The following is a 22640-nucleotide window of genomic DNA, read 5'->3' on the forward strand; positions in this document are numbered from 1 at the left end:
ATAAATAATAATGCAATCAGGATCCCCTTTGCCTGTGATAGAGTAGACAATATCCTGAGAATGCAAAGGTATAAACCAAGTGTTCAGACACTCAGTGGAGAAGATATTCACAGCTTGTGCTGTATTTTGTGCTGTGACACAAAAGAAGAAAACAAAGAAAATTAACTAAAAGGCTGTAAATTTTTCATGCGAGGGCATGCAATGATAGGACAAGGCAGAATGGTTTAAACTGACAGAGAGAAGGTTTACATTGTTATTATTACATGTTATTACATATTAGGGAGAAATTCTTGACTGTGGAGGTTGTCAGGCACTGGAACAGGTTGCCCAGTGAAGCTGTGGCTGCCCCATCCCTGGAAGTGCCCAAGGCCAGACTGGAAGGGGCTGGAGCCACCTGGGACAGTGGAAGGTGTCCCTGCCCTTGGCAGGAGGGTGGAATGGGATGAACTTTTAAGTTCCTGTCTAACCCAAACCATTCCTGGATTCAATAATAAATATTCCTACCATGCTAGTTCAAATCCTTGCATTCAAATTATCTTCAGTTTGAGACGGTGTGGAATATTTAATATCCATTATATGCTGTAAAGGAAGCTGCTTAAAATTCGGAGCTGATGCCTCCATGTCAGCCCTGTCACTCCCAGGGAAGTTCCCATCTGAGCACAGTAAACTTCAGTGGAAGCCATTGATTTACTTCTAACCAAACCTCTATTTCAGGTCATGAGAGCCATCAAAAGATATTTGGACCTTGAACAACCTTTTGAACAACCTATATTGGTTGTTCCTTATACTGGAAAGGTGTGGAGAAACCAGAACTGGTTTGGCTTTTGGGTGTATTATTTTCCATGGGCAACATTGTCCATGTTTTGTTGCTTGAACAATTTAGACCACTTAATTTGTTTCAAACTAGTTTCTTCTTCACTATGACAGCATGTGTACTACGAGCACAATTTCAAACAATTTAAAAATTTTATATGCAATATAGTCCTTGAGCTTTGGGCCAGATTTTTGCTTAATAATTTAACTTAAAATTCTTGTGAACCCCCAAAGAATCACAAGCTCTCTCTGGGAGTCTAAATGGGTTTCTGTCTGAGCATCACTTGCATCACCCTCAGTACCTGAAATGTAATGTAATGCGCCATGTGATATGAAAATGCTATTTTCTCATCAAGAGCACAATGTCAGAATTATTTCCATCCTGTTCTTTAAGATACCTGTGCTTTCCCATCCTCAGTTAAATGTCAGGTCACACTGGGTATCCAATCAAAGCTGAAGGTGTTTCAGATCCCATTTCACACAAGCACGGAGAGGAATGTTGAATTTTTATCACCTTAATTTTTTGAATTGAAACATCTAGATATATCTGGAGACTATATAACCTGAGGAATAACCTGACATATCCAGCCCATGGAAAAATGAAGCTGGGGCTGTCTGTGCCCTCCACCACATCCTGCCCCAACAAACCAAGCACAGCTCCACTGTGTTCCACTGAATTAAGCTCCAAGATTAAAGCAATAAAAAAACCCAAATTTGAATCAAGTTGATGAGAATGCAAATAATGTAATTTGTAATTAGATCTTTTGTCTTCCTGTTTCATTCCCTGCTCTGTTATAGTCTTTTGTGTCTCCTCCTCATCCTTCTTTTGATTTTTTTAAATCCCTTGCTAAGCTCTGAAAAACACATCTGCATTATGTAATCCTCAAACAAATAATTAACCCGGAGAGGACATGGCATCTTTCTCTAGCATCACTGCTGCCTTTTCCCCTGGTTTCTGACAGTGACATCCCACAAATCCTGAAGCACCAAACCTGCTGCTCGCAGGGCACTGCAGGCAGAGCTTTTGCCCCAAAAATCCAAATGGGAGTGTCTGGTGGTGTTGGAAACCAGCCTGGATGGTTGTGCCACGGCTGCAGAGAAGGCTGGAGAGCAGCTGGTTTTATTGTCCTTTGGTGCAAACAAGTTTCTGTGGTGTCAGGGAATTTGCTGTCTGTGCCAGGCACTCACATGGGTGAGAGATGGTGTGGAGTTCACTGTGTAAAGAGCCATTAAAAGTGACTCCAGGAGTCAATAAACTCCCAGCTTCCGTTGTGTTATCAGTATTGATTCAGTTAAAAATTATTTATCTTAATCCCAGACCTGCAGCTGCTGTTGGTTTAACCCTTTGGAGAAGGCAAGCTGGGAAGGCATCTGCCTGGCTTCCAGGCTGTGGGAGGCTTTCTCCATGATGAAAGTTCTTAGGGATTTTCTGCTGGGCTGACCCAGGAGCTCTGGAAGCTGAGATGAGTGGCAGAGTGGCTGGCACCTGGCTGGTACCTTGCAGGGGTGTGAGTGTTGATCCCACTCCGTGGGGCTGGAAGGGACTGGAGCATCCCCGAGCCAACCGACCATTCCCTCAACCCCTTCCAGGGGTGTCTGGTTTCTCCTAAGACATTCATGCCATTTCTTGGCTTGACTGTGCCCCTTCACCCCCCTTAACCTCCCCTACACCTTCTCCTTCTTTGACTCTCCAGTATTAAACACTAGTTGCCTGTTTATTCTCAAGAAAAAACATCCTTTAACTCCTAATAGCTTTCCTAAAGCCATAACCTGCTTTGTCTGCTGTTTAATAGGGAATCAATATTGTTGTAAAACAATGAAATTTACATTGATTTGTCTCATTTTAACTGGCAGCTAAACCAATAAGGTATTAGTCCATGTGCTCCTGCCAGGAGGCCCAGTCGGCTTCTTCAGGCCCAATGTGTTTCTCTTTGCTAATAATTAATTACAAAAATCTGGCATAAGGTTTGCAAAGGGGGTTAGGCACAATTACTACTTGCAGTACTTTTCTAAATTAGTGCAAAAAGTGGAACATACCTTTTACATGTGCTCACACTGGCAGGCGCAGGCTGGACAAGGACACTCACCGTGCCAAATCACCAGGGAATCCCAGAACAATCTGGGTTGGAAAAACCTTAAGGCTCCCCTCCTTCCAGCTCCCCTGTTACAGGCAGGGACACTTTCCGCTGTCCCAGCGTGCTCCAAGCCCCATCCAGCGTGGCCTTGGACACTTCTGGGGATCCAGGGGCAGCCACAGCTGGCTCAACAGAGCTGTGTGGAGCCACCAGTGGCTGCCCAACATCCTGATGATCTTACACTTACACTGACTCCCACGGCAACCATCTGATTGCCATCATTTCAGCTCCCTGATGCACAGCCTGTTCTTCCACTAAAACTGTGGTTTTGGGATGAACTGCTGTGAAATGGGGAAAGTCTGTGCGAGCAGCGGCGCTCCTCGGCCAGCCCCAGCCCTGCTCTGTCCCTGCCACAGCGCAGGCCGCAAGCAGATCCGAGCCTGAGGTGTCCATGCCATGCCCTGAATTCCTAATTAGCCAAACAGCTTCTGTAATTACAGCAGCCCAGCCTGCTGCAGGAGTATTCCGACTGGCAGCTTCAGGGAGCGCCCTGCGCATCCCTGAGGGTCAGCAGAGAGCTGAGACCACCACGGAATGGCACGGGCAGGGGGAAAGGGCAGGGCTCTTGTTGCTTTTGTTTCAGGAGCCGGCGTGGATCAGCCAACAAGAAATCAAAAGGTAAAATGGATTTCAGGCCAAGGGAAAAGGATGTTTGTCTCTGACTCAGGGGACTGGGAGAGCCATTTCTCATTCTAACAAAGCAGAGATTAACTCAGAGGCAGGAGGGACTCCTCCTCTGAGACAGGAATGCTCCAGCTGCAGTTTACATGGGATCTACAGTAACTGTTGTGTTAATAAAATTACCAGACAATCCATTTCAATAACATAATCACAACCCATGTTTCATTCCTCAATTAGAATTCTGATGAGAACAATTTCTAAGCCATAACCTCCTCACAAACCCACCACTAAAAAGAGAGCAATGCAATAATTTGTCTCACTAAGTTAAGCCAATTAGCCAGTGGCTACGGAGCAGAAGGGATTTTTCTTACTAAAAAGAAGCTACTCATCAGCAGTGGAAAGAGAAGTTTCAGGGGAAGAACATCTGTCTCTTCAGAGGCCCATTTTTAAGATTTAGCCATTTCTTCAGTCTCTCAGTTCTGCCTTGGTTATGCTTTCCAGTTCAGTTGTGGGGTTTTCCACTGTTTTTCCTGCTTCATCTTCCTGCACTTCAGCACTGTTTTCATGCTGCTGATGATTCAGGCTTGGCCAGCTCCTCTTTCTGACCCAGTGGAGGGAAGGGGAAGGGTGAGAGGCAGCTGAGGACTGAGAGAGGGCTGAGACACCGAAACTCGGAGTTTTTGGGCTCTCCCTGTCTCAGAGCTTGCTCTGTTGCCAGCTGGTGATGCAGCAGGTCACATCACCCTCCTGCAGGTCCAACAGCCTCCAGAGCCTGCACTACCTCCTGCTCCAGAGCTGCTTCAGACATCAGCTCTGTATGTCCTAAATTTAAACAAATTGCATTTCCACCTGCCCAGGAGATCACAACAACATGCATGGGATGAATCCTGCTTACCTCAGCACTGGAATTAAGGAGCAAAAATGAGATTGTTTGCCCCAGGAAAGCAGTTCAGAAAGCTGCATATTACACATTGTCATGTTATACATGATGGCTTTGCATTGCAGCCCTTGGAGATTGTAATGAATAAAATCTTGACAGCATTTTCCCCTGCATTAATCATTTTAAGCTGATCCTACAGGATACAAGGGCAAATTAAATTCTATTTGCAATTTCATGCATGGTGCCCGGCACGGCCGATGCCTGAGCCAGCAGTTTTTCAGTAAGACAAGCGTGTAAGTTGCAATTATGCAGTTACTTTCTCCCATGTGCCAACTCTCTTATTACTGACAAATTTATAAATGAAAATGTATGAATGGTATTAAACTCACCTTCAAGGATGGAGCAAATTAAAACAAATGGTTTATAAGACTGCATTTGAAGAAAAACACTACTTTGAATGGTTAAAACGACAAATGGAACACGTGTGCCTTCACAGACTGCAGGGACCAGGAGGCTCTGGTTCCAGCCTGCTGGGACCAGCACCCAGCCTCACAGCTGGGAGCAAGCACAGGCACAGCTGGCCCTGCTGGGATGCTGTGCCCTGTCCTGGGCTGCTGTGACCAGGGGTGCTGGGTGGCACAGCCTGTCCCCAGGCAGCACAGGGATGGCTCTTCAGCCAGCTGGGGTTTTCCAGACACTTCTGGCTCCTTCTAGTGATTCCAGCATGCTTCCTTCTTCCTTTTAAACTTTCTTTTGGTCCCTTTCCCACGGGTCTGATCCTGTACCGTGAGCCTATGGCTCCTTCCACAATAAGAATCCCCTGTTCCAGGGAGAAAGGCCCCGGGGGTGCAGAAGTGTCCTGTGGGGTGGGATCATCCTCAGTGCCAGAGCTCCAGGGCTGCCTTGGCCATGGGTGACACAGAACCTGCTGGGGCCTCAAAATGAACCAAATGATCAGCATCACTGAGGAAAGGCTCTTGCTCATCCCCTTCTGGTTTTGGTAGCATTATGAGACAGAGATGAGACAGCCCAAACAGTTTCCTTTTAATTCCAATAGCTTCATTCTCCTCTCTTCTCATGGGGCAGTCACACATCCACCAGGGATGTGACTCCCTTTGGAGGCATTTAGGATATTTTTCTGATTTTTGGATTTTCTTCCTGTCAAGAAAGCTGCAGCACTAAGCCCAGGGCTGCTGTTGAGTGAGGAGGCAGGTCTTTCATCTAAACAGAAAATTCAGAAAATAAGCAGGGAAAGAGCTTGGCTTAAAAACTCTGAGCAAACTGCAAATTATTCTGTTTAAAAGAAAGGAGCCTGTTGGAAATTTCCAATTGGGCAGTCTGGTTTTGAGCGTTGGTGGATCAAAAGCTGCTTGTCCTTGGTGGCTGGAGGCAGTGGAGTGTCAGAAGCAATTCCCAGGCTCTGTGGGGTCCCTGGGCTGGGCTGGTTATTTGCCCAGTGGCTTTAACAAGAGTTCACTCAGGCTTATCTGTGATTATTGGGTCTTTAGGCTAGTCATGGTAAAAATGAAATAAGAGCACAGCAGAGGCAGACTGAGCTCCCTTTGCTGGCAGACCTAGAGCCCTCTGCCTGCTGGGCCACCAGAGCACAGAATGGTCCATTTAACACTGGAACCCAAGCCAAACAGGAAGAAATTTATTCATGGCATTTTTGCAGCTTTTGTTTGGGATCTGCAGGGGGGAGTTCAGTGTAAATGTGCCTGGCTAGGCTTCTCCTAACCCTTGGTTTTCCTTGAGTGAGGGAAAGGGAAAAGCAGAGCTTCAGACAGACTGTGTGGCTTCTGGCGTCCTGTGAAAAACAGGAGTAAATTCCTGGAAAAAAAAAAAATTCCCTTGAAATGTGACACAAAAGCAGACAGTGGAACAAACAGGCTCCTCCTTGGCTCCTGGCTTACTGCCCCAGCTCAGCACCATTGGTGGCACAGGGCTCACCTCTGCCCTGCCCTGGGCAGTTTCCCCTCCTGGCAGGGCGTTGGGACCTGCTCCTGCAGGTTGGTGAGTGCTCCATTCAGCCAGAGCCCCCGGAGCCTCCGGCCCTACGAGCTCTTGCTCTCTCTACAGCACTGAGGATTATTGCCCTGATTTGTTTTTTCTCTTTTGTTCATTTTCTCCTGAATTCCCCAATGTGTTTGGGGCACGTTTGCATTTGCAGCATTTATGCCCAATCCCTGGAAGTGTTCAAGGCCAGGCTGGATGGAGTTTGGAGCCACCTGGGATAGTGGAAGGTGTCCCTGCCCATGGCAGGGGTGGAACAAGAGGAGCTTTAAGTTCCCTTCCAAACCCATCCACTTTGTGGTTCTGTGACTGCTCTTCCCTTGCTGTTCCACTCTGACCAGGCTGCCTGAGGCTTGCCTGGAGGCTCCTCAGAAAATCCCAGGAAAGGGCTTTTGTTCCAATTTATTCCATTGCTGATTGAGGCTTAGGAATGTGTATTGTCACCTCAGTTGTTGCACATCTTTTATGGCCTGGCAGTGTAGCTGCCTCCCCTGGCAGCAAATAACAGCAAAGGTGAGGAGCCTGGGTGGGTGAGGCAGTTAAAAGCCTAGAATGTGACATTCTTCAGAAGAGATCTAGAACAACCATTTCCTCCAGGGAAAGGGGACAGCATCCCTGCTCCAACCAGCACAGGAGGGAAATAGGAATGATCATAATGCACTGGTGGTTAAAAGTAACCTGCTGGACCAAACTTTTTACCCTTATGGGCAAACAGGTCACTTCCAGAGCAAGGTTAGGGTGCTCAGCCCTGTGGAGTGGCAGCCAGCTGGTGTTTGAAGTTCTGTACATTTGCATTGTAAAGGATCAGATTCAGATGCAAATTATATATCTTGTTTCAACAGAAGTTTTAAGCAAGTGAAAATTGTCCTTTGAAGAGCTGATTCCTGTGATAACAGAATGTACCACCCTTGTGAGGAGCTCAGTCCCCTGAGAGCAGGGATGGCACAGGGGTGCCCCCAGCAGCCGGTGGGGTACAAACAAAACCAAAACCTCTTGCCAAGAGCCAGGGCAAGGTAGGAAGCAGCACCCTGATGCACGGAGCTCACCTGGCACTGCTGGGCGCAGACTGTGTGAAAGCCTGCAGTTTTTGGCATGAAAACCTCTAAAAGTCTAGTGCTGCCCTCATCTGCTTGAGGGACAGAGAAAACTCACAGTCAGCATCCCAGGGGCGTGCACAGCGATTTCCCATGAGCTGTTAGGGTGGCTCACACGTGTGGCCAGGAGGAGGCAGAGGCAGGGAGAGCCAGCTCTGCAGCCACCCCTCATCTCCTCCCCTGGGCAGCCTGCCCTGGAGCAGACCTCCCCCAGGTGGGAAAGAGAGAAAAAACGAATGTGCATGCATGGGCTGCCAATAAATTCCTTTGCTGGCAAAGAGTTCCCTTGATGTGGGGGCGCACAGAGCTGTAGCCCAGCTCGGCTCTGCCTGTGCCCTGCAGTGCCCCTCAGCTGCTCCTTGTGCCCTGCCCTCGGCCCTGCCAGCCCAGAGAGGAGGCTCCCCTGCTCTGGCAGCCCAGAGAGGAGGCTCCGCTGCCCTCGGCCCTGCCAGCCCAGAGAGGAGGCTCCCCTGCCCTCGGCCCTGCCAGCCCAGAGAGGAGACTCCCCTGCCCTGCCCCTCAGCTGCTCCTTGTGCCCTGCCCTCGGCCCTGCCAGCCCAGAGAGGAGGCTCCCCTGCTCTGGCAGCCCAGAGAGGAGGCTCCGCTGCCCTCGGCCCTGCCAGCCCAGAGAGGAGGCTCCCCTGCCCTGCCAGCCCAGAGAGGAGATTCCCCTGCCCTCGGCCCTGCCAGCCCAGAGAGGAGGCTCCCCTGCCCTCAGCCCTGCCAGCCCAGAGAGGAGGCTCCCCTGCCCTCAGCCCTGCCAGCGTGTCTGCAGCAGCTCCTGGCACAGGACGAGCCCAGAGAGGAGGCTCCCCTGCTCTGGCAGCCCCTGCCCACACCGGAGAGGAGGCTCCCCTGCCCTGGCAGCCCTGCCAGCCCAGAGAGGAGGCTCCCCTGCTCCCACAGCCCCTGCCCACACCAGGGTGTAGCTGTGTCTGAGGAGGGCCAGAGCTGGGCTTGTGTCACAGCTGGAATAAAACCTTCTTCTGTGCCTATGAGATGAAGAAGTGGCCTCCACCCTGGGAGCCACAATCTGTCATGTACGTATTTCTGTTGTCTCCTCTGAACATATTTAGAGGATTAGAGAAAACCCACATCATACAAGGGATTTAAAGGTTATTAAGGGAGAAATGCATTTTTCAGCACCTGCTGCCTGAAAAGTGTGCAGCCAAGTGTTTTAAATACCCTGCTGCTATTATTCATAGAAAACACTTTTCTTTCCCCCTTTTTTTTTTTTCCAGTGTAGCTGTAGTCATCACTCAGCCTTATAACTATAATGGATGGTTGCTAGAAGCTTTCCAAACAAGGCAGCACAATAAGATACAGACAGTTAACCCACATCAATTCTCTAAGGAAATTTCATGTTGGACCCTTTAATTCACTCCTTTTGAAATTATTCTGATCAGTCAGTGCATAGGGCATTGCTGTAGGGAAAAGATTGAACATGGAACAAAGTGGAATGAGATTTGAAATAATAAAAATAAAGAAAAAACACAGAGGAGAGATTCAGGTACACTTCCAAAATTCTAATGAACTCATTTGCAGAGCTAAAAACTTCTCAGGGACTCCAGTTGATTCAAAGAGAAATGTATTTAATTTAAAACAACTCACTTCAGGGAGCTCTGCACTGGGATGAATTGTATTAAATAATTGATCAACCAGGGAATAAGAAAGAGGGGGAAAAAAGAAAGAAAGAAAAAAAAAAAAAGGGAAGAAAGGTACCTGGGTTGTGTGTGACCTGGAAATGAAATACACCTCTAACTTGGGGGTGAGTGACACGCAGAAGGGGTGACAGGGCTCCCAGAGCCACCACACTGTCCCCAGGCTTGGTGGCACCAGCCAAGGCAGGGACACATCCCTGCACCACTCCAGCTCTTCACCTCATCCCACTGGAGCAACTCAGGTTTTATTGCGTTTCCTTCCAGTCCCAAAGTCACACAGAGACCCTGCGTGGCCTCTGCTGTGGGACTGGTTTCTTCTCTGCCTCACTGGGTGTTTTACAAAGAGCTCAAAATAAAACAAATCCACTTCATCCCCTCTCCTCAGCAGCTCTAAGGGCAAATTACGATGGAGCTGATATGAACACACTCACACTGATCATTTTTGTGCAGTGGCTTGGCTTTGGATGTAAAATGGAAATACACATTTAGTGCTTGGCTGTGGCACTGCTGTGCATGCAAACAGCAATTAAAACCTGCAGCCAAATGCCATAAATCCACCCGTGACAGAATAAATGCTGTTAAAGACGGAAAATGAAAAGGAACTGCAGCTCATTTGCATTTTGTAAGAGTAATTTTGTTCAGGCTACAGTTGTTCTGAATGAAATGTAACTTCTAAGTAAAGTTTCACTGCACTGAGGCCAATCTGTGAGTGCAAGAGGCTTCAAAACAAGATGGGCTGCTCTGGGGACTTAAGACAATTCCTGAAACACCAATTATTTTTTGTCCAAGTATGTGCATATGTGGTATCGTTCAACAAGTGAGCTAAACCCTTGGGGTGTAAAGCACACATTAAAATACAGGACTGCAGTCAAAGTGACAAATTAAAGGAGATTCTTTCAGTAAGTGTGAACGTGAATTTTCAGTCCTTTTCTTGCAGGAACATTTTTATCCTCTCCTCACACCCAATTTCCACGGCAAGCTAATTGTTGTAATTGCAACCAATTTTTTTGTATGTAAATTTAATGAACGACTGTTTTCAATGTTTAACCAGCTCATTAGAAGGCTTTATCTTTGTGGAAAGGAGAAGAATAAAGCACGCAGTGCCTAGAAACCCCGCTGGGATGAGGCTCTGTGGATCAGCCCGAAGCCAGGGGTCCGTTTCATCCTCCAGGGGTGAGGGGTCCCGGCACTGGCTGAGCAGGATGGGGATGGGGATGCTGGTGAGGCCAGGCACTGCTGCTGCAAGGAGGGGCCAGGGGGTCCCACCCCGAGGGGGCTTTGGGGTAGGAAATGTCCTCACTGTGCATCTGAACTTCTCTGTCAGGCTGTCCCCGCAGGGGCTAGCGAAGCATGCTGTTAGCAGGGGCATAATGAGGCAGGAACTGAGGAAAAGATTTAGGCTGGAAATAACAAAACGGTTTCTGAGCTTGTAGCAGGGTGAGTCTAGGCTGTAAAACCCTTCCAAGAGCAGTGGGGAAGAAATTCACTCTTCTTCTCCTACATCTAAGGTTTGATGAGTTTCCACAAGGACCTGCAGGGAGCAGTGCTGATGGTAGGACAGGGCTGGGCTTACCAGGCACCCTGCAGCTCTGAGGAGGACCAAACCAAGGAACCAAAAACCAAAAGCAAACCAAGGAACCAAAAACCAAAAGCAAACCAAGGAACAGAAGAAAGACAGACAGCAACAAACAAAAATCTTCTTGCACTCTCTAGAAAACACCAGCAGAAGGTACCCTGTGCCTAGCATGGCTTTTGCACTCTGTTCCCTCCCAGAGCCAAATGCATCCCTTGGAAAAATTACTGATTACATGGAGTGGATTAACGAGAGGCAGGCAGCACCAATGAAAGCAGTTAGCTGCTTATTGCTCTTTCCTTTGCCTGGTCCCTGGTGATTTTCTCACCAATGAATAATTCAACAGCCACTGACACATGAGTAACAGCTCCTGATTTGCATTGAGCATCATTCATTAGGAAGAGGATGAAAACCTCATCTATCTGCCAGCTAACACCTCATGTCTGGAAGTGTCCAAGGCCGGGCTGGACAGGGCTTGGAGAAACCTGGAATAGTGGGAAGTGTCTCTGCCATGGCAGCGGGGTAGGACTGGGTGAGCTTTAAGAGCCCTTCTGTTGCAAGCCATTCCATATTTGATGATAATGCTGGTTCAGGTTCCTGTCCAGGAGCTGGTGGCACAACATTTCCTTCTGTGGGCAGGAGGGGAGCACCGTGCCCTGATCCCAGGCAGTCCCCACCCCATGGAGAGAATTCTGGGGCTGTCACCCCCTTCAGTGCTGGCCACATGTGGCCTCCAGCCTCCACCAGCTCGGCAGGGATGGGAGCCTGCCTCTCCAAATCCACCTTATTTCCAGCATCAGCCTTTTGGTGTATTAAACCACTGAGTGCTATGCAGAGCTGATAATCAGATTTACTGATGGAGCTTCTCTGTCTCAGAGGCTCAACTAATCCCTTTTAATCCTTTTCTTAAACTCTTTCTTACAAGTGCTTACAACAGACTTTATCTTTCAGCTTTGCATCTCATTTTGGTTTCCAAATGTGATTTTTTTTTTCAAGCAACCATGTAGCTCTACTCCTTATTTCTAAATGGCTGAAGTGGAACATATTATATGCTTTACAATTATTCCACTGCTGTCCCAGCTCATGCACCATCCTGAAAAATGCATCCAAACACACCAAAGGGGCTGGCAGAGCCATGGACATGGAGTCTGGCAGCAGCTTTGCCTTCCTAAAGGGTATGTGCCAGCACCTGCCTGGCATGGGGCTGAGGCATGTCCAAGCTCCAGGCTGACAGAAGGGAGGTTTTTAGCTCAGGGATCATTTTTAGGAGAGATTGGTGGTTTGTGGTGTGTGATACACTGTCAGGAGTGAGGCTCAGCAGTCCTATGGCTTCTTTTGCTCCTTTCCATAGCTAGCAATAATCTCTCAAATGGAAAAAAGTCCCTTTTTAGCCTGTGACCAATACTGGTGAGATCAAGCTGGGCAAGGGCAAGGGAAGGAGCAGCCTCTTGCCTTCCTGCCAGCAGCAGGTGCTCCTCATGCCTTTCTGAGTGAGCTTTAGATTGGCTGTCAGGGAAAATTTCTTTGCTGGAAGGGTGGTCAAGCCTTGGAACAGGCTGACCAGAGAAGTGGTGGAATCACCATTCCTGAAAGTGTGCAAAAAAGATGTAGATGTGACGTTGAGGGACACGGTTTAGTGGTGTACCTGGCAGAGCTGGGTTGATGCTGGACTCAGTGACCATAGGGGACTTTTCCAACCTTAATGATTCCATGACTCTAAGTTAAAGGCGATCTAGAAACTAGTGGACAAAAATAAATCACCTATTTCCTTTTTTTTGTTTTGAGTAGGCGCTACAATCATTTCAGCAAGCGATGAGATTGTTCTCCTGTGAACACCTCCTCACTGCATTCCAACTCCAGTGCCCAGGCACCTTTTGGGATGGCTGCAAATTATATAAAAGCCCAGCCTGAGTCACACCAATTAATCTCTGCATCCGCAGCCCCACTCACTCCTCTTGCCTCTCCTACATGTGGGCTTCCAATCACCCAGCTCAGCCTGTTCCCATAGAAACTGAGCAGCACATCACTACAGAGTCAGGCTGATGGGGCTTTTTAAGTTCTCACCAGAGCTTTATTCCTTGCCTCAGAAAGCCAAGCTGCTCCCTGTGTCTGGGGACAGCCACTCTGCCTTGGCTGCCAGCAGAAAATGGGACTCAGCAGCCAATGACCCCCTGCCAGCACCCGGGAAATTCAGGAGCTGAAGTTTGCTGTCAATATTTGCATCTCATTAATCAATTCCAGCTGCAGATGAGGCAGGAAAGAGAGGATACAAGAGAGGGTAAAGCCAGGGATGTTTTTTGGCCTATTGGCACCAATATTGGTTCCTTTACCATTAGGTTATAAACTGTTTTCATCATCTGCTATGAAGATCTTTAAGGTCCTTTCCAAGCCAAGCCATTCTACGATCCTATGGTTCTAAAACTAGCAAAATTGCACATCCTCTTCCATCTCTGCCTGTTCCATGACTGTGCAGGCCTGGGCTGCGTGCCAGCTCTTGGATCAGCAGGAAGATTGGGGCAGTTGAGTCTTTCTGCATCCCAGCACTTCCAGAGCATCCCCAAGGGCTTGAACCAGGCTTGGTCAGCAGCAGCAGCAGCAGCAGCTTCCCAGGGTTTCTCAGCTGGGGGTTCCAAAGGGCTTTGGAAAAGGAGGCAGTGACCACTCACCAAGCCCTTCACACAGGGAAATTGAGTTTAAGGCCCCCAGTTAGGGTGACAAGTTCTTGTGTGCAAAGGTCTTTGAAAGATGCTTCTGAAAAAGTGTTGTCCCTGGGTTCCAGGGGATCCCTCCACACAAAGCCAGGCAGAGTCACCCAAAAAATCCCACTCCACTGGGGAAAGCAGCAAGAAACCAGCAAGTCTCAGAGCTGCATCTGATAGGAAACCTTAGATCTTCTGCCTGGAGTTTTGCTTTTCTATCTAAAGCTGCTAATATAAATATTTACTGGCAATTTTTCCCATTCTATTAATGACAGCACTTTGTGCAAGCTGAGTTTCTTAAGGAAATACTTTAAAAATCTACTTTACATATTCAAATAACTGCTTTTTTTTTTTTTTTCTTCCCCTAGGAGTAGAACTCCTGCACATATGGCTTTGCTTATACAACTACTTTGATTAGATTTTATATTTCCATCTGTAATTTATGGTAAATTGCCTACAGATTCATTAAAAAACCCATCCTTTAAATATGTTCTGAATAGTCTCTTCCATGTATTTTATACATAGAACAAAAGAGGGGTGATTCTGTATTCTAAAGGGACACCTACTGATAAGAACACGTTGCATTTGTAGCAGTTTAAATGCAGGATATAGAAAATGTCTATCTTGTTGGGATTTTAAATCCCCACTACAACGCATTTCAAGGAATCAATCAGTACCAAGTCAATGTACAAGAATTGCTTTAATAAATCTAGAGGTGTCAGAGTCTAAGTGAATTGCACATTAAATAAAATCTGATTCTTCATTGAATGTATTGATTGTTATCATTAAGAGCAGATCTGCTACTCCTGGCTAGCGGGAGGCTGACAGGATGACAGCAGCACTGCTGAGCTCCGGAGAAAGGATGTTTTGTGTGCAAATCCCAGAACAGTTTAGGCTGGAAGGGGCCTTAAGACTCGTCTGGTTCCATCCCCTGCCCTGGGCAGGGACACCTTCCAGCAGAGCAGGCTGCTCCAAGCCTCACCCAGCCTGATGTGATCGGAAGGTCAGCTCCATGCACATCATCCCAGCTCAGACTGAGAGCCAGGGAAAAGCTGGAGCTCAGCCCTGGGATGGGGATGGTGGAGACTGTGGGGATACAGGGGATGGCTCACACCTCTGCTGCTGACACAGCACCGTGCCCTGCACTGACCCAAACCACTGGGCCATGACTGTGGCAAGTTCTCAGCTCATTGCTTGCACACAGATATTGATCGCAAAATAAAATGTTCAACCCACTGCCCTTGCATTTTCTTTAACTCCTTTAACCAGTTCAGGACAGATATTCCATAAATATATATTCTCCCCAAAAGGCCATTTTCCAAGTATGGGTTTGATGTAAAACAAGCTATTATAATGCCTGATTTATAAGGCATGTGAAGTTTCTAACTGAAAAAAAAAGATGATGAATTTCTCAGGTGTCTTGCTGATTTATTTGCCATGTGGCAATTGATTAGTCATGTCAGCAACTTCATAAGTAACACAATTAATTCTGAAGTTATCCTCAAGTTATCCAAGTCCTGTGTCACTGATGAATGTGCGATGAGTCTGAGTTATAGGTTGTCTCTGAACTTGACTGACTCCAAGTAAGTCACCAAGCTGAGCTGTAAATCACAAGAGATGGATCTGAGTACAGCGCTGAGTCACAAGCAGGTTCTCAGATCACACACATCCCGGTTTATGGGCGCTGTCCCATGGTTTGGGAGTAGAAGTCACAGTGTCAATCTGGGGTGCCAGTATCAAACAGCCCCTTCCTTCCCTGGACCCGCAGCAGCCGGGGCAGAGCTGAGATGTTCCTGTCACACCCAGGAGCTCTCTGGGCTCAGCACCGACACCTTCCCGCAGAGGCAGAGGCCAGCTGTGCCTCGTGCTCCCTTCTCTCTCCTCCCGAGGCACCCACAGCAAGCCTGGCTGGTGCCAGCAGATATTGCAGGCTATTAATTAAGATGTCATTTACAGGCCCGCTGGGTGACCTTCATTAAACGATAAAATGGCAAACACTAATGAGGAGGATGATATTCCTGTGGGGGGTGAATCAAGCAATAATCTCCTGGCAGGGAATTCTTTCTCCATCTGACAGACACGAGAGACCCCACGGCTCAGTGCAAGGTGTCCCCAGGGTCACTGCTGGCTGCTCCTGGGACACGCTCCTGCTGCACAGCTGTGGCTCCTCCGGTGGGGCACAGCTGGATGCATAACTCCTGCAGACTGCACTGGCACAGGGACCTTTCCTCAGAGCACCAGACACTGCTTTCTAGGAGCTTCAAGAAGGGGTTCCCTTCTCCTTGCCCTTCTCTTTTTGAGGGTCTTCTCCCTTTTCTGTTTACTACCACAGCCTGAGGTGGGGATCACCAGAAACTCTGAGGATGCACATGAAGCTCTCCTGTTTGTTTTCCTTGCTGTGCATCACTCCAAAGCTGTTACACTAAACACTCATTTCATATTCCCAGGGGGTGAGGGAGATGCCACGAGAGACACATTTACATCTGTAAACTGCAATCAAAACTAATTAAACCCAACACAAATACTGATTAATAGAAGAGGGAACCTGATGTCAAGTCCCGTGGCTCCATCCCAAATAACAGTGGCTTCTTTTTTAAGACACAGATTTGCTTGTTCTCTTTAATTCCCAACATCTGGTGGCACATCTCCAGCTCCTGGCTCCAAGGCAGCTGTACTGCATTTGGAAATGACACAGGGAAAACCATCTGACAGCCAGAGCTCTGCCTGAAATGCAGCTTCCCTTTAAAAACTCATCACCAGGACACTACAATATGACATAGGCTCCACCCTTGTGCTCATTTTGCACCAGGCCAATGGTTTCATTTTATTTCATTAAAGCTGAATTTATTCCAGCAAAGCAGTTAAAATATTAATTAATAGCCTTGCTGCATTTAAGAGTCCTGGACTCTTTGCTCCAGGCACCAGCTTTCCAGAGGAGGTCTCAGATGGAAATAGGTGCTAACAGGAGAGGTGGAGGTGCAGAAACAGCTCACTCTGGAGTGAGTGGCCACAGCAGCACAGCATGCACAACCCTGGGGTGAGCACAGCAGCAGGAAAAGCCCCTGGGCTCTGCAGGAAAAGCACAGAGCATGGCCCTTGTTAAACGTGCAACGTACGTGGAGCACTGAGGGGAACTTGGGGCAATGGTCCTCAAGGGACAAAAAGCCAGTTTGTTTAAAAAGCAAATTATTGATTATTGTGGAGAGAAAACAAGCAGAATCACTGGGTGGGGTATGAGTGATGGACACTCCAGGAATATTGATTTGGAAGTGGCAACTGTGGCATCAATCATCAGCTGTGTCCTGGCAGACACAGACCCCCCTGCCTGAGCACCAGCGATGGGACCCCCAGCACCCACCCCTGCCCACTCCCCAGGGATGCAGTCAGGAGCAGCCAGCCCAGGGCAGCAGGGGCTGGGCTGGATGACAGAGGCAGGCAGGGGGTACCAGGCAGTCCTCAGCACTCCCCTCCCAGTCCCAGGGGAGGCAGATTAGTTCTCCTTCATTCCCAACATCTGGTGGCACACTCCCAAGTCCTTGCTGCGAGGCAAGGATGTGCCACACACAAGTAATTAATGTCTGTGAAGAGCCTTTGTGACCTGGCTCATCTGGCTCGTCCCTTCGCACTGAGTCTGGCAGTCACTATTGTCACATCACAATTTCTCCACAGTAGGCTTTGCCCTGGCAGCCACTGGGGATTTCATTGTTTAAATAGTATGAAATCCTTCTTTATGAGGCCACTTGCCTTCTGGTCTACGAGAATGGTCTTTTGCAGCATCCAGCACTGCTGTGTTATCCCCAGTACTATTTGTCAGACACAGCCTGTCCTCCCCAGCCCCACCGTCCCGCTCCACACGTGCTGCTCTTGAGCACTTAAAGTGAAGGATGCTGCAGATGAGGATTTCCAGGCACTGTAGCCACAGGTCGTTAATCTTCCCATTTTTGCACAGGCTTTAAAAAACATTTCCTGGTGGAAATGAGAGGTTTGCTCTGCTTGCACTTCTTGGGCTCTGCTGTGCAAGGTTTTTGATTCAAAGTGAAGGTGGAAAAGCCAAACCCAAATATTAATCAAATATTGACCAGACCCCAGAGCGCTACAGCTCATTCCTGCCTTTTCCCAGGAGCAATATCAGCTCTGAGAAAGGCAGAGATGGGGCTGAAGCGGGAGGAATTTCTGCCCAGGGTTATCCCTGTGCCAGGGCTCTGAGGGCAGACGTGGTGGGCAAAGCTCTGAGGTTTCCTTGCCATCAGCCAGTATCAATCTCCTGACACTGACAGTGGGTGGTTCAGTGCTCACACACCCTGCGTGGCAAGGGCACCAGCTCGCAGTGATCAGTGTCAGTCTGATCAGATAACATTGATATTCTGCCTTCAGCTCAATTTATTAACCCACTGTTCCTTTCAAACAAAATATCACATTGCTTAATTATGTCTTGGCTGACCATTTGCAAATGCCACCAGATATGGGGAACATGACACCACTGCCTTTTGCCAGGCACTGGAATCAGACTCTGTGTCACCCCTGACAGGAGTACTGCAAAACCGCATTAATCAAATTGTGTATCAGTCACAAAAATTGAGGAGCAATTTGTTTAAGTCGAGTCTGGGCTCAATAACCATTTGGAGATGACTAAGTAATTAATCAATAATGCATTCTCACCTTTTCATTCCCCTAGGTTGCTGTGACTTGCACAGCAGAATGACTGGGAGATAACAGGCGGGGTTGTCTGGTGGCCTCAGAAAGGTTGGTTGGTGTTTGCAGGGAGAGGATTCAGCCCTGCCTTCCCTCCTGTGTGGCACGGCTCCCAGGGCGAGCTGCACCTCACAGCGGTGGGTGCTGGTGCTCAGAAGCCCATGCCAGCCCCCCTGGCACCAAGCAGAGGCCGGGGCATGAGCAGAGGCACCTTGAGAGGGTGGAAAGCCTTGCTGAGTGCTTGTGCTCCCCGCCAGACTGGGTGGAATCCTGCCCAAACCCTCACCTCAGAGCCAGACACAGGCTGCAACTCCTCAACCAAATCCAAGCTTTTAATCTCAATGCTCACCCCATAATTTAAATAACTGTTTACCAGAGATCCCGTTAGTCTAAATTCTCCGTAATGTTTCTGAAAGAACACCCTCTAATGCAACCCCAGAATAACCCATCGTTGCAATGAAAAAATTTACCTGCGAAACTGAGTTGCTACTTCTTCAATGCCATAAAAGTGATAACTTGATTAATAAAATGGTCAGATTTGCAGTACCACAAGGCTCTCCAACTCAGAATCAATCGCTTTACATCCATTGCTCAATGTTGGATTCACTGAACACGTTGTTGAACTCACTGAAAACTGTGTTAGTAATATTAAGTAATTAGTGAGATTAATGCTGGTGCAGAGCTATAACCTGGGCAGAGTCCAGATTATTTAGAGTTAATTATCTTCTGCCTGCTTAAATAATTTATATTCTTATTTCCCTGCTATGTAAGAGCAGAAAACCCTGAAGGAAGAGTGCTGTCCTCAGCATGGCCATGCGTGCACTCAGTGGAGGATGTTTCAGAAGGACACCCCTCACCAGGCAGTCACTGCCTCATCCTCCTCCTCTTCCTCTTTGTCCTCCTCCAGGTCAGGTCGGTTGATTTTGTGCATCCAGAGCCCAGCACCTGCATCCTGCACGGATCTGGCACCCCTGTGTCCCCCACAAAATTCTCAAAATTCTCTTCAAAACCAAAATACTCTCAACTGGATTCATGGATTCAACACACTGTTTGGCCTGGAGGGTGGATTCAGGTACTTATGCATGATCCTGGCTTTCTAATCAAAATTTCATTATTACAACTGATTGCAAAACATTTTGTATTTCACATTTTGTCTTTGCAGGGAATTTTAAACACTAATTTTGTCCCTTGGTGCTGGTGTATGTAATAATCCCGCTGATCCATATTCATGTGCTCCCAGCCTTGCAGTTCCTGCACAGTTTTCACACTCCTAGAAAAAATGTCCTTACAAAACTGAGTATCCACAATATTTATTATTGCTGTTAATGAACATGGTCTCAAACCCTGTAATAATCACAGGATTCCCAGTGTATTTAAGTATTATTGTATTTAAATAATTGATTGACTTAGAGCTCCCTAATATGCATACATCCAGGAGTGTTTAATTGGATCATTACTTAATCCTGGCTCCGTGCACTATATCATGTTACCAATAAATCAATTTTGCATCTCTGTGCCTGTGAGATCTCACTCCTCACGGCTCAGAGGACCGGGCTGGGCTGGGAGCATTGCAGAGAGGGTGACACAAGGGAGGTGGCCAGTCCTGCTCCTCAGGACTCCAGGGGCAGCTGGCACACAGGGGGAAGCTGAGACCAGGGAAAAGCACAGCATTGGAAGGAAATGGAGCATGTGCTAATTTGTCTGTGTTTTCAGTTAGCACGCATTTATTAGGGATGTCTGACTTGCTCATATCCAGGTCAGCTTGGTAATATATTAACCTCTGGTGCCACAGACGTGCACAGGAAAAAATCAAACCACAGTTCTCAGGGATTTTACACAGTGCCCAAGGCACTTCTGACCATGCCCAGCACTGGCAGCTGGAGGCACTGCTGGCTGCCACCACAGCATCCATCACCCTGACAAGGGAGAGGTGCTGGGGCTCCTGACTCTGGGGCTCTGGGCCAAACAGAGGGGATTGGGACCCTGTGAGGCTGGGAACGGGACTGAGCTGCCCATGAGACAGAGAAAAGGGGATTTAAACTATCTTGTCATGGGGAGCAGGGGACTGGGACCCCTCTGAGACAGGGACAGGGTATTGGGAACACTGTGAAAAGGGAGGGGGAGCATCAGGACCCCCGTGAGACAGAACAGGGGATGCTGAATGGGTCAGGAGAGCCTGTGCTAGATCACAGGCTCAATGCTCCTGCAAATGTCAACAAAACCATGCACATATTTTCATTTCTACCTATTTGACCCACGAACTAACTGCAAAATTTCTCTCTAATCTCTAGTAGATGAGCATCACAGCAGACCTATGGTCCAGGCTAATCCCTTTATTATGAAGCAATGCTATGGAAATCAAATACCAGCAGTAAATCTGGAGATTAACCAGCTGGGAAATGCACAAATTAAATTGCATCCTCCCTCTCTGCTCTGCCCCAGCCAATGGCTCTTTTTCTGCTGTGGCCACTGCAGCTGCCCCAGCAGGAAAACAAGGCCAGCTCTGCCCTGACCCAGCAGCATGGCTTCTGCCCTGACTGCCTTTATTGCACAGCAGCATCTAAATGAATATTTTATTCATTCCCTTAAGAACATCTTCACAAATGCACAGTTGAATAAAACATGAGGATGCATTTTTGGAAGAGCCATCTAATGCTTCCAACAGCCCCATCAGAGTGTATTAAGCAGAGGAAAGCCTGTGCTGTTGTATTTTTATCCTAGTGGTTCTAATGGAGTCCCTTGGCATGCAAGGCAAAGGGGAAGGTGCCCACAGCCCCATGTCCCACGGCCACATGTCCCCACGGCCTGGTGGTGGGGGCTGTGGCTGCTGTTGGCTCCTGTCCTGAGGGTGGGAGAGGTGGGGCAGCGTGTCTGGACGCTGAAGCCACTTGGTTCACAACCCCAAAGCAGGGATATATCTACTTACAAACAAGCCAGAGGAAAAAAAAAAAAAAAAAAAAAAAAAGTAGAGTTTCTTAGTGAAAGGTATTGGCAATGTAGAAAAAAACCTGACCCACGTGCTCCTGTCCAAACTCACTAGTGCCAGAACAGCCACGGGCAGCTGCCACCTCCCTGAGTCCCGTGAGCCGGACGAGACAGATTCTGCTTCTCCACTGACAAACCAGTTCCAGGTTTCTCCATTCCTGAGCACAGCCCAGGAGATGCACAGGGATGCTTTTGCATAGCTGAGGTGATTCTAACAAAAATCTTTCTGCTTCTGGAAAAGACAATCCTTTTCTTGTTTGAATTCATTGAAAAGCAGCAATAAAGCAAATGGGCAGAGAGGAGCGAGCAGAGCCGTGGCAGGAGAGGGGAGAGGGCAGAGGTTGTAGGGAACAGGAGCCAATTAAGGCTGAGAGGAGGAAATGCAGCACATTTAAAGAAAATGTTCCTCCAGCCCTAAATTGGACTTCAGCTCACCAGAGCAAGAGGCCACTGACGGCAGGCTCCCTGCGGGATGCCATAGGAGCAGCACTTGCAAAAGTCACCAGGGTGGCACTGTCAGAGCAGCAGAGCATCAGGGAAAGGGAGACAGCTTTTGGGGAAGAGGACAGACCAGACGTGGCCTGAATGCACCAAGGCTGGGGGAAGGAAAGGGCACCAAAGCTGTGACCCTTGGAGGCACCACCTGCCCTGCAGTGACACGGAGTTCACCGCCCAGGAACCCCGGCGTGGCAAGGTGAGGTCCCTGTGAGCAGCCTGCCTTGGAAAGCTCCTCCTCTGGAATAGCTTGGCACCACTGCTGACAGGTAGCACTGATTTATAAAGCAGAAATAAATGAACCTGCTCTGCAATTTCACCTAATTTTGTCTCCCATTTCAATTTGCCATCTTTCAGCATAATGCTGGGTGGTTAATTATGTTTCCATCTTATTTCTTTGATAATACTGCACCTTGTACTGCTCAAAGGGTTTCATTTTACCTTTCATTTCACCTCCTAGCACAGCTCTACATTTAGTCAGCTTGTAATTTGGGGGTATTTTATGCATTATGCTTTTAGTATTTGTAGGTAAAATGGAATCCTTGTCTTTTAATTCACTCTCTAATAATTCTCCACCAAATCTTAATACAAAAGACTTTTTTTTCCTGAAGACTAATTGAATGGGGTGTAATTATAATACCCAGGGAGATGATATTGAAAGTACGTTAACTGTGACAGTTTCCTCTAACTAATCACCCCTTGGGCAACTTCAAATCTTGTCTGTGCAAGCTCCCCGTCAGAGACTGCCCAGATGTGCCAAGACAGAACTTGGCACAAGCCTCCCCACCAAGAGGAGGACTTGGGCAGGGTGGATCTGGGGCCCTGGAGTGAGAGCTTGGGGCGCCCGAGCTGCGGGTGCAGCTTCAGGGGTTGATTTGTCCTTCAGGGACCAGCAGTGGGCACATGCACAGAGAGGGATCAGGGTGCCCAGGTCCCTGTGCAGGTGGCACTGTCCCACTGAAGACACAGGGCATCACAA

Source organism: Pyrgilauda ruficollis, unplaced genomic scaffold (genome assembly GCF_017590135.1).
Source record: "Pyrgilauda ruficollis isolate IOZ18807 unplaced genomic scaffold, ASM1759013v1 scaffold100, whole genome shotgun sequence".
Taxonomy (NCBI): domain Eukaryota; kingdom Metazoa; phylum Chordata; class Aves; order Passeriformes; family Passeridae; genus Pyrgilauda; species Pyrgilauda ruficollis.